The sequence below is a fragment of the Bos grunniens genome, chromosome 28, assembly GCF_055505025.1.
Source record: "Bos grunniens cultivar Pamir isolate PY7600 chromosome 28, Bosgru_T2T1.0, whole genome shotgun sequence".
NCBI classification, from domain to species: Eukaryota; Metazoa; Chordata; class Mammalia; order Artiodactyla; family Bovidae; genus Bos; species Bos grunniens.
This window is the reverse complement of record NC_141192.1, coordinates 15,167,214-15,182,726: the sequence shown is the minus strand read 5'-3', so window position 1 is coordinate 15,182,726 and position 15,513 is coordinate 15,167,214. Positions and strand designations below refer to the sequence as shown.

The window sequence follows — 15,513 nt, the reverse complement described above, 5'->3', positions numbered from 1 at the left end:
AACATCAAAGATCCCTGGTCACAGATCACCACAGCAAATATAATAGTGGAAAATATTTAAAATATTGTGAGAATTACCAAAATGTGATGCAGAGTGATGAAGTGAGCAAATGCAGTGAGAGAAAACAGTACTAATGGACTTGCTTGATTCAGAATTGCTACAAATCTTCAATTTCTAATAAACACGTGTGTGTGTGCACGTGTGCGTGTGCATGCTCAGTCACCGAGTCATGTCTCACTCTTTGCAGTCCCATGGACTGTAGCCTGCCAGGCGCCTCTGTCCATGGAATTTTCCAGGAAAGAATACTGGAGTGAGTTGCCATTTCCTACTCCAGGGGATCTCCCTGGCCCAAGGATAGAACCCACATCTCTTGCATCTCCTGTATTGACAGGTGGATTCTTTACCACTGCGCCCCCTGGGAAGTCCCACTGCACAAAAAGACACAGTAAAACTTAAAACTGTTCACTTAAAACTGAGACAGTTTATAACCAACAGATCCCTACTCAAGGAGTTTCTGAAGGATGAACCCGAGAAGAAAAGTGATCTGAGGAAAAAAGTCTCAGATACCAGAAATAACGATGAATTGAAAAAATAGTAAAAATAGGGGTAAATACAGACAAACACACTGACTGTCCAAAACAGTGTCTGTTCCATGGGGTTAAACAGGAGATGGAGCTAAATGCCTGGACTTTTAAGTAAAAGGAATTAAAGGTTTTGAAGCACTTTGTATTATTTCAGAGAAGAGTAAGATATTGATTAACTTTAGACTAAGTTAAGTTAGGTAATAATTTCAAAATGCTGAGTCACCAATAAGAAAATAGTAGAATGCCCATCCTCTACACAGTGGAAGGGGGAAAAAATGGAATGAGTAAAAAAAACCTCAATTAATTCAAAATAATGCAACAAAGAAGATGAAAATAAATTCTTAGGAAGCAGGACAAATTAAAAACAAAACAAGATCATAGAAATAAGGTCAAGTATATTTGTAAGCTCAGTAAGTATAAATAGACTGAACTCTCCAGTTAAAATTCATGTGCTATCAGATTAAAGAACAGAATAACCAAATGCTGCTCACATGAAACATGTCTAAGACATATAAAAAATTACAAGTAAAACTATCAGAAAAATACTAACCAGAGACATGTGTAAAACATGAGGACAGATAAAAAAATTGTAAGTGAAAGAGTGAAAAACTATTAGAAAAATTAAAACCAAAACCAAAAGAAAATTGGCATAGTTACATTACTATCAGACAAAATATTAATTGACTTTGAGGCAAAAAGTCATCTTTTCAGATATAGAGGGTCAATGCATACAATTTAAATTTACAAGGAGAAATCAGTAGTTTTAAATTCATGAATACCAAATAATGTAAATCCCTTACCAGATATATTATTTGGAAATATTTTTTACCATTCTATGGGTTGCATTTTCTCTTTATTGATAGTGTCCATTGAAGCACAGAAGTTTTTAAATTTTATTAATAAGTTCAGTCTATCTTTTTTTTTTTTTCTTATTTTGCTCATGCTTTTGGGGTCATATCTAAGAATACTTTGCCAAATCCAATATCATGGAGATTTGCCCCTGTGTTATCTTGTAAGAGTTTTAAAGTTTTAGCACCTACATTTAGGTCTTTGATCCATTTTGGGTTAATTTTTGTTTATGGTGTGAGGTAAGGGTTCAACTTCATTCTTTTGCATGTGGATATCAAGTTGTCCTGGCATCATTGTTGAAAAGACTATGCTTTTTCCACTGAATGACCTTTACACTGTTGTCAAAAGTCAGTCGACCATAGATACATGGGTGTATCTGTACTTTCGGTTTTAGGTCCTTGATCCACACATCTAGCCCTGTGCAGTACCACACTGTCTTGATTACTGTTACTTTGTAGCGAATTTTGAATTCAGCAAGTATGAGTCCTCCTACTTTGTTGTTCTTTTTCAAGATTGTTTTGGCTGTCCCTGATCCTTTATAAGCCTTCCCCGGTGGCTCAGGCGGTAAAGTGTCTGCCTGCAATGAATCAGCCTGCCAATTTCTACAAAGAAGTCAGCTGGGTTTCTGACAGAGATTGTGCTGAATCAGTATTCAGGTCTTCCATTTCTTTACAAGGGGAGCATATCCAATCAGTTGGTACACAGGAGTAGGGCCAAAGGACACTCCTGACCAAGCTGGTCTGGTGTGCCCCGATGTGTGTGTCCTCAAGAAGTCACATTCAGCATGGGTGTCACTGGGACTGGATGTGTGTATTGAGTGTGTAAATAACTGAAATAGAAACCCAAGTCTTCAAGACCCTTCCACACTTGTCCTCAGGACTGTAGTAATGGATGATCTTAAGTTGGGTGCCCCAAGCAGCAGACCTCGTGCTGAGGATTTGAGTGAAAGCAGTTGTGTGGGAGGTGGTCTCAGGAAGTCCTGGAAGGGGAGTGGGAAAGGGTCCAGGGAGGGGAGACAAGTCAGCAGAGTGTGTCTGAAGGAGCCGGTCATTGCTGTGGGCATCTGGGACTCAATTCCACTGGATACCTTTATGAGAGAGCAGAGAACAAGGGTTCTCAACTTCAGCACTACTGACGTGTGCGTGCATGCATGCTAAGTCACTTCAGTCATGTCCGACTCTGTGGGACATTATAGACTGTTGGGCTGGATAATTCTTGATTATAGGGAGCTTTCCTGGGCATTGTTGGATGTTCAGCAGCATCCTGGCCTCTACCCACTAGATACCAGTGGCAACCATCCAACCAAAATGTCTCCAACCATCCAACCAAGATGTTGCCAAATGTCCTCTGGGAGGCAAATGGTTGAGAATCACTGGTATAGACTTGTTTCAGAATTGTCACATCCAAGAGGGAAGGAAGCTGGGGTAGATACACACCAACTGCCCTTCATCATTGTTAAGGCTGCTCCTGAAGGTGTCAAATCCCTGAACCTTTGTCCTGTCCTGGGGATCTATTGACCATGATCCCAGCCCAGAGAAAGGTCTCAGGCAATGTTGCAGGCGCCCATAGTAAGAAGCCACCAGCATCCATGGAGATAATGAGGCCTGCAGGGATTGTGGACACTCACAGTGCACCTACCTGGATTGTGCCCCATGCGGCTTTCAGTTCCGTTCAGTCACTCAGTCATGTCTGACTCTTTGCCACCCCATGGACTGCAGCACGCCAGGCTTCCCTGTCCATCACCAACTCCCAGGACTTATTCAACCTCATGTCCATTGAGTCCAACCATCTCATCCTCTATTGTCCCCTTCTCCTCCTGCCCTCAATCTTTCCCAGCACTGGGGTCTTTGCCAGTGAGTCGGCCAAAGCATTGGAGTTTCAGCACAGCATCAGTCCTGCCAATGAACATTCAGTACTGATTTCCTTTAGGATAAACTGGTTGGATCTCCTTGCAGTTCAAGGGACTCTCAAGAGTCTTCTCCAACACCACAGTTCAAAAGCATCAATTCTTCGGTGCTGAGCCTTCCTCATGGTACAAATCCCACATCCATACGTGACTACTGGAAAAACCATAGCTTTGACTAGATGGACCCCTGTCAGCAAAGTAATTTCTCTGCTTTTTAATATGCTGTCTAGGTTTGTCATAGCCTTTCCTCTAAGGAGTAAGTGCCTACCAGCCTCATGGCTGCAGTCTCTATCCACAGTGATTTTGGAGCCCAAGAAAATAGAGTCTCTCACTGTTTCCATTGTTGCCCCATCTATCTGACATGAAGTGATGGGACCAGATGCCATGATTCCAGTTTTCTGCTATGTTGAGTTTTAAGCCCAAATCCTCCCCATGTCTGTAGCGTGACCTGAACATCCATGTTCCTGGGGCTTGTGGGTTCTACTGCATCACTGTGTTGAAACCAACCTCCCCCCATTCCCTCCTGCCCCAACAAGGCTTTGGCCCCTCAGCTTGCTTCCTAGTTTTCCCATCTGTTATCGTAGGCCTGGCCCAGCTCCTTCAGATTGAGGAAAGATGACTTGCAAAGACTTATAGACAGAAAAGACCCTAAATGATGTTTCTCCAGGTGGAAGGCACTGGTGGAAAAGGTGCTCACAGAATTCTGCCTCTCTCCCCGTCTCAGCTCCCCGTACCCACTAGAGCCTCTAAGGATTTTTTTCTTTTTCAGTATGCTCTGTGATTTGAGCAGTCTTACCTCTTCTCTGGGCCTCAGGCTTCTATAAAAAACATGGATCTGGCCGGGGTGACGCAGATGACCTTGAAATGTCTTTCCATTTCGAGTGGCCTCTGAGAGCCCTGGGAGGCGGTTGGGAGACACCAGGCAACCAGAGTCCAGGGGCCAGCTGGAAACTGTGACAGCTCAGCCCCCAGTGGTGTCGCTGGCCTCTGATCTCCACTGTGTGCCCGACACTCAGCCTGGTCACAGCCCAGCGTGGCCTCTCACTCACTCAGGAACATCTGCTACAGCATTTACCACGTTAATAGATTAGCTTTGAGAATCGGGCAGGTGTTTTCCACCCAAGCCAGAAAACATCAAAATCAGATTGCTCTCCAAGCCTTTCCGCACAAGCAATCGAGTTAGAATGACTCATACGGTCTAACAGATAATAAAACACACATAACATTTGCTTTAAGGTACAGGCGGGGGTATTTTGTCCCGCGCTTAGGAGAAACAAAAACTCACTCTATTTGGGAATAGGGTAATTGAATACAGATGGGAGGAGGTAAATGAAAGAATTTAGCAAATATCTCAGTGGAATAGCTAATGGGAATGAGACAGAATAGGAAATTAAAAATTATTCGAAGCAGATGGACCATTCTTTGAGTTTTTAAAAATTTATTAGGGCCGCGAAAAAATGTGTCTGTTTATTTTCTACGGCCATGAAATTAATGACTTGGTGAGTTTTGCTTGTGCAATTTTATGACTGCCATGTCATCTGTCATAATTTGGGGGCTGTTTGATATGGATTTATGAATTTCCCTACCGCCCCACCCCTCCCTGATTTATTGGTGTGGGTCATATGTGAACTAGGCTGTCCCCTATCAAGGGAGCAACACCAATGGCAGCATAACCCCATGGGCCCTGGGTGGGGGCCTTGGGGGATTCTTGGCCTGGAGGTGAGTGAAAAGCTATGGAGGGTGACTCTGGGGCTGTGGGAAAGGGGCAGGCCTGACCTGGCTGAACTTCCTCTGTAGGGATGACCCCAGCCTACCCGGGCTGGGGAGGAGGTGTTGGGAAGGGGTTTCCTGCAACCCACTGGAAGCAGGAAGCCAATGGGCTGCTTGTGCTTGGCTGAGAGTGAGGTAGGGGCTATTGCTGTTGCTTCAGCCCAGCTAAGAGCCACATGGCTTCCTGCCCCTTCAGTCCGCACAGCTGGGCTCACCTGCCTCCAGATTGGAGGCTCAAGGGAGGAGAAGAAAACTCACATTTATTGGGAATCTGTGTGCCTGGCCACGTGCTGGGGGCTCAAGTGCCTCTTCTAGATTGGTGGTTTTTGGCACAGGGGACTGGTTTCATGGAGGACAGTTTCTCCATGGATGGGGAGTGGGCGGATAGTTTGGGGAGGACAGTTTCTCCATGGATGGGGAGTGGGCGGATAGTTTGGGGAGGACAGTTTCTCCATGGATGGGGAGTGGGCGGATAGTTTGGGGATGATTCAAGTGCAGTACATTTATTATGTACTTTATTTCTACTATTATTACGTCAGCTCCACCTCAGATCATGAAGCATTAGATCCTGCAGGTGGGGGATCACTGCTCTAGATGGTGGTTAAAATGCGGCTTTACAACCAGCAGATTTGGGTGCGGTTTAGCTCTGATTCTTCCCAGCTGTGTGCCTTTGGGCTGTTTATTACCCTCTCTGAACTTCAGTTTCCTCCTCTGTAAAGTAGGAGTAGAAATGCCTAAAGAAAGGGCTGTTTTGAGGCTCAAAGGCTATGATGTAACACCCCAGCACATAGCAAAGTGCTGGCAAATGATTGATAACCATTATTATTATTAAGCATCTTGATGTGGATATGATTATTTCTACTTGACAGATGGGGACACTGAGGCTCAGAGAGGTTACATGAGTCACATGTTTAAAGAGATGGAGCTGGGATTTCCACACAGATCTGCTGTTTTTTTCCCATGACTCTGAGGCCCAGCCTGTTCTGAACTGGGAAACTCCAGACCCTGGGGGGCACAGTTCAGGGCTACAGACTCATGACCATGTCCACTGGTTCCTTTGCCTGGGCCTGGCCTGGTCCCCATCTGGTCTGGGTGTCCACCACACACTCAGTCCTGGTGACCAGTCCCTTCTGCTGCTTGGGTTGCCTATGGGGACAGGGCCTCATCTCCACCGCATCACTAGGGCTAGCTGGCCACCTTGTCCAGGTGTGGGTGGGAGGGGCTGTCCATCCTCAGGACCAGGCCCATCCTAATCCCCTACCTCCCCTGACCCAGCTCCCAGAAGATGCTGGAGGCAGTGGGTGTGGCTCAAGGGCCTCTCAGGCCAAGGAGTTCTTTGGGGACCAATATCTGCCTTGGCTAGATGTCATGGTGTGTGGAGTGTGACTTCCAGACAGGCTGCAGGTAGCTTGAGTCACATCTGAGCTGTCCTCCCTTTAGGTCCACCTCTTCCCAAATGTTCAGGCCCTTCATGCCTCTCTCAGCACCTCCAAATAACAACAGTAATAACTCCTATTTCCCCAGCATCTGAGATGAGCACTGGTTCATGCACTCAGCCATTTATTCCTCCATTGGTTCAGTGTTTATTGAGTGATTTTTAGGAGCCTGGCACTGTTCCAGCACTGGAGATACAGTGGAGACTAAAACAGACATAGTCCCTGCTCTCACTGAACTTACATTCCAGTGGGGCGGAGAGGCAACACATTACTCTCTAATATGTTAGGTAGACTTAGGACTTTGAAGAAAATTAAAGTAGGCTTCCCAGGTGATGCTAGTGGTAAGGAACCTGCCTGCCAATGCAGGAGACATAAGAGACATGGGTTTGGTCCCTGGGAAGATCCCCTGGAGGAGGGCATGACAACCATATGTTATTAACCATAATTTTACTGATGAGGATACTGAGACTCAGAGAGATTAGACCACTTTGCCAAGGTCACACAGCAGACAAAGAAAGGTTCCAGCCCAGAGCCTCTGTGAATTCTTCCCATTGTAACATATCACTTCTCTGCATATTACAATTGGGTGACACAGCAGAGTGAGACCTACGGTCCAGAGGGAGGGTGAGAGCTGGATACAACTGCAAAGTAGTTTACAGTTTCACGTGTCTGGAAGGTGTGGCTCTGAGTGCAGGCAGGGCTTGCTTCTGTGGCCAGGAGGCCCGTGGCGGCCCCAGCTGTAAGAATTCTTTAAGACTGAAATGCTGGGCTCTGACAGGGCAAGATGGATGAGAGCACTGGGCTTAGTACCCGACTGAATTTCCTGAGCAGTTTTCATCCAGATGGTCTCTGGGAGGATAAAGTTTAAGAAGATTGATTCCCTGGGAAGGGAGGACAGGAAGGAGAAAGGGCTCCTGGCCTGTCTGCCCACAGTGGAAACGTCTCTTGTCTTCGAATAAAGGAAACTACGGCTTTGAAAGCTGTGACTGGATAGGCTTAGTGGCTCGTGTGATTTGCAGGCCTCAGGTGAGGGGCAGGAGGACAGGAGAGGGGTGGCGATGACTTTCCTGTCTGGGAGGGGGGCGGAGGGAGAGGCGCCCATCCTTCTGGATGGGGGCATCTACAGCCGCTTCAGTGTTAGGGGCCCCCTCAGGTCCAGTTTCCTCAGCACCCCCTGGATTTCTCGCTTCCTCTTTTAACTCTGGATGACTTAAGGTTCCTTGTTGACCCCAGGTGCTCACAGCTTCATGCCTCCGGGTCTCCTGTCTTGCTGAGCCTGGGCTTGGAAGACCACCATTCTGTGATGGGGTGGTACTGTGTGTGTGTATGTGTGTGTGTGTGTGTAAATGATAAACGATACGGGAACTTGTATCATGGCAGGAAAGCTGGCATGAAAGTTGCAGAAACCTTCTGGGAGAGACAGAACAGAGACTTGAGGGTATTAAGCACTTTGGGGATCCGTATGTTACAAGCTGTGAATGTTCTGAAATGACTTGGTGATAGCTGCACATTTTTGTGACTCGACCCAAAACCAATGAATTGAATACTTTCAATGAGTATTCTCATGGGCTTTGTGAATTTTATCTCAATAAAGTGATTACTAAAGCAACAACAAAAAGACACAGTGGTAGGGAAGGCTACTGAGATCCTTGAGATAAAGTCATCGTGGGACAGGCTTGGGCCTGGTGGGTCGGTTGGTGGCAGGCAAGGTGGCTCTGGGTGAGGCAGAGAAGATAGCAGAGACTACAGTCTGCCTCAGTCCAGCTGTTTTAGTTTATGCTCTGAGATTTTGTGTGTAGCAAATTGTTTTTTAAAATATATACTTCTAGAAAATTTCAAACAGATGAAGCTACCAAAGGATTAAGAAAATGTCAATCAGAACACTTTAAATATCCAAAAAGAGAAAAGTATAATGAATTCCTGTGTACCCATCATCCAACTTAAACGCTTATCAACTCATGACCATTTTTTTTTTCATTCACCTCCCCATTCACTTCTGCCCTTTCTAGATTATAGAGTAGCAAATCCCACACATCACGCAATTTCATCGGAAAATAACATTATCATATGTAAAAAAAAAAAAAAAGTAGTAATTCTTCAGGATCATCAAATATGCAGCCACTATCCAAATTTCCAAATGCTTCATTAATGTCTTTTTTTTTTTTTTAAATTAGAGTCAGGCTCTAAATAAGCTGCACATTGTGATGAATTGATATATCTGAATCTTTTTTAATCCATAAGTTTCTCCTTCTGTTTTTGTTTTTCTTGAAATTGGCTTGTTGAAGAAACTGGAAGAGATTCTTACAGCATGGATTTTCCAATTGTATGTTTAATAAGCTCCTCTGGACCCTGGATTTTCTGTAAATTGAAAGTTGAGGTCTGATCAGATTCACATTGTGTTTTTTATTTCTGGTTTTGGCGAGGCTGCGTCAGTGGTGGTGGTGTATTATCCCATCAGGAGACACATCGTGTCTGGTTGTCTGTCTTTGTATGATGCTCAGTGTCTGTGTTCATAAATTTGTAAGGGCCGCGCAAGCTGTCATATTCCTTCTGCATTTGTTAGCAGGGAGAAGCTTCTCACCTACTGTCTGGTTTCCCAGTGCTACAGCTCATCTAGGAAAAGCAGGGTGAAGCTGGATTTGTCCTTTTATCTACTGGTCTTTAAAAGAATGAGTCAGTTTCCCGTCATCCTCTTGAGTTTATTTGCTTTTAGCATCGTTATGAACCTGGAGATTGAGACATATTTGGTGAATTTCAATCCATTGCAGTTAGTTTTGTTATTGATGCCTTGCTTGTCTCATCTTTGTCTGGTGTGAACACTTCACTTGGCTTCCAAATCCTTTTGGCACCACTCTAGTGGTCTTGGGGGCTTCCTAGGTGGTGCTAGGAGGGTAAAGAACCCTCCTGCCAATGCAGGAGAAATAAGAGACACTAGTTCGATCCCTGGGTTGGGAAGAACCCCTGGAGGAGGGCGTGGCAACCCACTCCAGTATTCTTGCCTGGAGAATCCCATGGACAGAGGAGCCTGGCGGGCTATAGTCCATAGGGCCGCAAAGAGTCAGACACGACTGAAGCAACTTAGCGCAGTGCGCTAGTGGTATTTGAAGGGTCCTTGCTGGTTGATACGATGTGGCTCATCTTGTCCATTCCCTGCCTCAGAATTAGGATCAGCTGTTTCCTGTGGATGAATAAACCTAGATTTTGGGGCTCTTATATCCTGTGTACTGTTTTGGTTTGGGCACCGTGTGACTCAGAGAGCTCAACCTGGTCCCACTGCTGTGGACAGAGCATGTGGCCAAGGTCTCAATGTAAACAGCACTTGCTCAAGAAAGCCTTTGCTACTCCCCCTGACCATATCAGCAACCCCTCTTTTACATCATATTTTTATTTTATTTTTTTATTTTCGGCTGTGCTGGGTCTCCCTTGCTATGCTGGCTACTCTCTCACTGCAGTATGCTCCTGTTGCACTAGGCTTCTCATTGTGGTGGCTTCTCTTGTGGAGCATGGGCTCTAGGGAATGTGGGCTTCAGTAGCTGTGGCACAGGAGCTCAGTATTTGCGTCTCCTGGGCTCTAGATCACAGGCTCAGTGGTTGTAGCACACGAGCTTAGTTGCTCTGTGGCATGTGGGATCTTCCTGGACCAGGGATTGAACCCGTATCTCCTGCATTGGCAGGCTGATTCTTCACCACTGAGCATCAGGGAACTCGCTACATTTCTTGTTTTGCTCATTTTGGTAACAGTCGTTCTTAGTCACAAGCAATAGAAATTACCTCTGCTAACTTAAATGGAAAAGGCGTTGATTTTTTTTTTTTTAAGTATGTATCAGGATATTGGTTTGGCTGTACTGACAGATCAAGATAGAGGACTTATTTCTCTCTTGTAAAAATGTGAAAACGATAGGCAGCAGGGCAGGGGGGCTATAGGGTGACTCTGCTCCTCAGGATTGTCCAAGACTCAGGTTCCTTCTGTCGTGTTGCTCTCCATCCCCTGTGACAGCACTGTCCAGTAGAATTTTTGGTGATGATGGAGATGTTCTCTACCTGTGCTGTCCAATACAGTAGCCACTGGCCACATGTGTCTATTGTGGTTATAGTGACTGAGGAACTGAGTCTTAAATTTTATTTCACCTTAATTAAATTCATTTAGGCTCATGTGACCAGTGGCTCCAGTGTTGGGGTGTGCCTTTAGAAGTTGTCCTCCTCTGCCTGGCTGTGAAAGGGACTCTGCCAATTTACCTTGTAGATTTCAGGATGGAGTGGAGGAGGAGGGGTGAGAAGCTTCTGAGGACGCACACGGTTCTTGTTGTATCCCGTCGGTCAAGACTGGAGGGACAAGCCTCGCTGAAAGGGAGTCCGGGAAGTGAAGTCTCTAGCTGGACAGCTGTGTGTCCAGCTGACACTCAACCGTTGCTGTTACTAAAAGGAAGAGATGGTGGGGAATAGATATTGGTAGACAGTGAGAGACAAGGAAACTGGGTAGCTTTAAACTGTTGCCGGGAGTCAGGAGGTAAGGAAGACTGAGAACCACACCTTGAGGCCTCTAAGGCAGACATGAAGCTCAGAGTTCTCACTGTGTTGCTGATCCTGTATCTTTGTCACTCTGTGACTCCTGGGTCACAACTGTGGGGTTCATATTATCACCCCAAATCTTACAGCAGGATCCCCAAGTTCCATAACTAGCTGTATGTTCATCATTTCACCCTCAAATTCTTGGAGAAAAGAACTATCACTATTCTCCCTCCAATCTCAGCTTCCACCTTCACATCACCTTCTTCTCTTTGTGTCTGTCTTGAATCTCCCTGTGCCTCTCTCTCATGAGGACACTTGGCCTTGGATTTAGGGCCCACCTAGATAATACAGGGAATGCTCCTCTTCTAAAGATCCTTAACTTATTCACATCTTTTGCCATATAAGGAAATAGCAGTTCTCAGAAAGGACATAGACATATCCTTTTGGGGGTCACCCTTCACCTCTGCTGCTGCTGCTAAGTCGCTTCAGTCATGTCCGACTCTGCGACCCCATAGACGGCAGCCCACCAGGCTCCCCCGTCCCTGGGATTCTCCAGGCGAGAACACTGGAGTGGGTTGCCATTTCCTTCTCCAATGTGTGAAAGTGAAAAGTGAAAGTGAAGTCGCTCAGTCGCGTCAAACTCTTCGCAACCCTATGGACTGCAGCCTACCAGGCTCCTCCGTCCATGGGATTTTCCAGGCAAGAATACTGGAGTTGGGTGCCATCGCCTTCTCTGACCCTTCACCTCACTATAGCCCAACTCACAAACCTGGTAAAGAAGGTCGCTGGGTTTCACAGTTCCAGGGACATGGCGTTTAACCTGGTGGCCCTATTGGTGACAGCAGAGCTAGGATCTGAATCCAGGCCAGCCTGATTCCAAAGCCCACTGTTTCCATCTAGAATTTAACCTCTAGAGCTTTGAAAGTTAGGGCAGTTCAAGAACAGAGAGATGTGGTTGGTGGCACACTTTTCTCATCGTTGAAGAAGTTCTCATCCTGGATGAACTCTCAGCTCTGCCATTGTGGGTTTTCTTCCCTCTCTCTCTTCCCTCTCTTACTACTTAGTCCCTCCCCTGCACTGGTGGGGTGTGCTGTGCCTCTAGAAGAGAAGAATTCTTCACATCTGTAAAGTGCTTTACCCTTTATGAACAGTTTCATATAATATAAAGTTGAGGACATTTTTTTAAAGAATTGGCACCACTTATTATTCTTGATTTGAAAAGCAGAAGAGTTGAGATCCTTTGGTATTTTTCAAGGAAAAATAGCCTCCAGATTAAGTTGATTTTGTAGCTGACCCTTGCTTGATTTCTTCTTGAGGTCAGTTGCCTTTGATAGGAAAAAAAACCCCAAAAACTCCCCACGCCTGCAGCCTGAGGAAATGAACAGATGAAGGAGGCATGAACAGCCCAAGGCAGCCTGTTGTGGGGGCTGCTGTCCAGGGCAAGGGGCTGTGGAGAAGGAGCTGCCCATAGGCCTTGCTTGCCTCTGTGCGGATGCTGGTTCTGGGCTCTTCAGGGCTGGGTGCCAGGTGGGGAAGCGGTACCCAGGGCACCAGCCTCTGACTGGTTGTGGCTGCTTTTCCCTGAATCCTGGTATGTACACCCTCGAGAGTACTCATGCCTGCTCACTGCAAAACTGCTCACATATCCATATTCAAAACCCACATCAACACACGCTGGTATATATGTGTGCATACACACACACACACACACACACACACACACCCGTGTCTATGCTAGCACTTTTTAGCCACTTACTGTGTACGAGGCTTCCCAGGCGGCTCAGTGGGTAAAGGGTCCTTTTGCAGTGCAGGGCACGCAGGAGATGTGAGTTCGACCCCTGGGTTGGGAAAACCTCCTAGAGAAGGGCATGGCTGCCCACTCCAGTATTCTTACCTGGAGAATCTCATGGACAGAGAAGCCTGGAGGGCTACAGTCCATGGGGTCGCAGAGAGTCAGACACCACTGAGTGAGTGATCACACATCTTACTTTACTGGCACCATTTGATCAAGTGCTTTTCATTCATGAATTTGTTTCAGTCATTACCACAACCTTGTAAGATAGGTAATATTATTTTCTCTATTTAACAGATGTTGAAACTGAGGCACAAAGAGACTCAGTCACTTGCGTGAGTTGGATTTGAACCCTGCCCATCTGGGCCTAGGGCTTCCCAGGTGGCGCTAGTGGTAAAGAATTTGTCTGCCAATGCAGGAGACACAGGAGACACTGGTTTGATCCCTGGGTTGGGAAGATCTCCTGGAGGAGGAAATGGCAGCCCCCTCCAGTATTCTTGCCTAGAGAATCTCATGGGCAGAGGAGCCTGGTGGCTATCGTCCATGGGACTTCAGAGAGTTGGATAAAACTGGGCACACGCACGTGCGTGCATGCACACACACACACACACACACACACACACACATCTGGGCCTAGAGTTTCCACACTGCTTCACCCTGGCCCCCATCTATTCTGCTGTGACACATATGGTTACACACACACACATGTTGCACCACTCACAATGCTACCAATTCGTGTGCAAATGCACTCTGACATACACACTCACTGCTGACCCTACATGTGCACTCTTGCTGCCCCTCTGGCCTTCCTTCCCCTCCCAGGGACCTGTTTTCTTCCGAAGCCAGTGACTGAGGCCAGGCCAGCTGGGTGTCAGGGTCAGGATGGGGGTAGGGTGGCTGCTGACAGGGTGATGGAAAGCAGGAAAGTCACAAATAAGCAAACAGCCCCGCCTGGACACAGCTTCGCAGAGTGTTTCCTGAATGTCCAGGGACTTGTTTATTTTTCGACGACTGTCCAGAGCCGACCCCATGTCTTTTCCTTCCGAATGGCCGTCTTGATGGAGCCACGGTGCTGTGGGTCTGGCTGGCTCAGAGCTGATGTTTACAAATGTCTCTCTTCTCTAACAGAGGCTGGGAGGCCCTCGTGGGGTGGGTCCCGTCTTACTTTTCAGCCTTGTCCTTCCAACCCTGGATTCCAGCTGCTGGCTGGCTTTGTGATCCCTCACCCTTTGGCCTACTCCAGCCCCTCTGCCTTTGTTTGAGCTGTCCTCTGTGTGGGGTGGCCAATTCCTGTTCTCTAGGTAAATCCCACTCTCCTTCCTGGATCCAACTCAAATGACACTTCCTCCAAGAAGCCGTCTAGGATTCTTTCAAGGTATAAGGAATCTCTTCATTTTCCTGGCACTTAAAAAAATTAAATTTTAATCATGGCAAAGTACACATAACATAAAATTTGCCATCTCTAAGTGTACAATTCGGGAGTGTTAAGTACATCCACATTATTGTGCAACCATCACTACCATGCATTGACAGATTTCTTTATATTGCAAAACTGAAACTCAGTTCCCATTAAACAGTAACTCTCCATTCACCTCTCTCTAGCCCCTGCAACTACCATTCTATACTCTGTCTCTATGAATTTGACAACTCTTGGTACCTCATATCAATGGAGTCATATAGTAATTTTTAATGGGACTGATTTATGTTACTTAGCATAATATTCTCAGTGTTTATCCATGTTTCAGCGTGCATCAGAATTTCCTTCCTTTATAAAGGCTGCATGTACATACCACATTTTCTTTAATCATCCATCAATGGACATTTGGATTGCTTCGACTTTTTTGCTATTGTGAATACTGCTATGAACATGCGTGTATATCCCTTTGGTACTTTGTTCTTTCACAGCCCTTGTTTGTCCATTCATTTGCTGATGGATATTTGACTGTTTTCCAGGTTTTGACTATTACAAATAAAGCTGCTATAAATATTTGTCTACAAGTCTTTCTGTGGACCTATGCTTTCATTTCTCTTGGATAGATATCTGGGAGTGGGGTGGAAACGCTAGGTGTATATTTAACTATCTAAAGAGACTGTCAAACTGTTTTCCAAGTGGTCATACCATTCTACATTCCTAGCAGCAATATGTGAGAGTTCCTGTTCCTTCATATCCTCACCAACACTTGACAAATCTTTTTAATTTAAACTAATAGGTTTGTAGTAGTGTCTCATTGTGTTTTTGATTTATATTTCCCTATTGACCAACCTAGATAGCATATTCAAAAGCAGAGACGTTACTTTGCCAACAAAGGTCCGTCTAGGCAAGGCTATGGTTTTTCCTGTGGTCATGTATGGATGTGAGAGTTGGACTGTGAAGAAGGCTGAGTGCCAAAGAATTGATGCTTTTGAACTGTGGTGTTGGAGAAGACTCTTGAGAGTCCCTTGGACTGCAAGGAGATCCAACCAGTCCATTCTGAAGGAGATCAGGCCTGGGATTTCTTTGGAAGGAATGATGCTAAAGCTGAAACTCCAGTACTTTGACCACCTCATGTGAAGAGTTGACTCATTGGAAAAGACTCTGATGCTGGGAGGGATTGGAGGCAGGAGGAGAAGGAGACGACAGAGGATGAGATGGCTGGATGGCATCACTGACTCGATGGACGTGAGTCT

General features: G+C 45.9%; 2 long non-coding RNA genes across 2 annotated transcripts in view; one reads left to right on the top strand and one right to left on the bottom strand.

Moving 5' to 3' along the window:
* The window catches only part of LOC147342877 (uncharacterized), a 67,831-nt gene that overhangs the window by 20,859 nt on the left and 31,459 nt on the right, over positions 1 to 15,513 (top strand). The window lies entirely within an intron of this gene.
* On the bottom strand, positions 224 to 14,947 carry LOC147342878 (uncharacterized). The gene is made up of 2 exons (XR_015156786.1): positions 4,136 to 14,947; positions 224 to 2,520 (listed from the first exon to the last, which is right to left on the bottom strand). It is a non-coding gene; the product is annotated as an uncharacterized LOC147342878 (long non-coding RNA).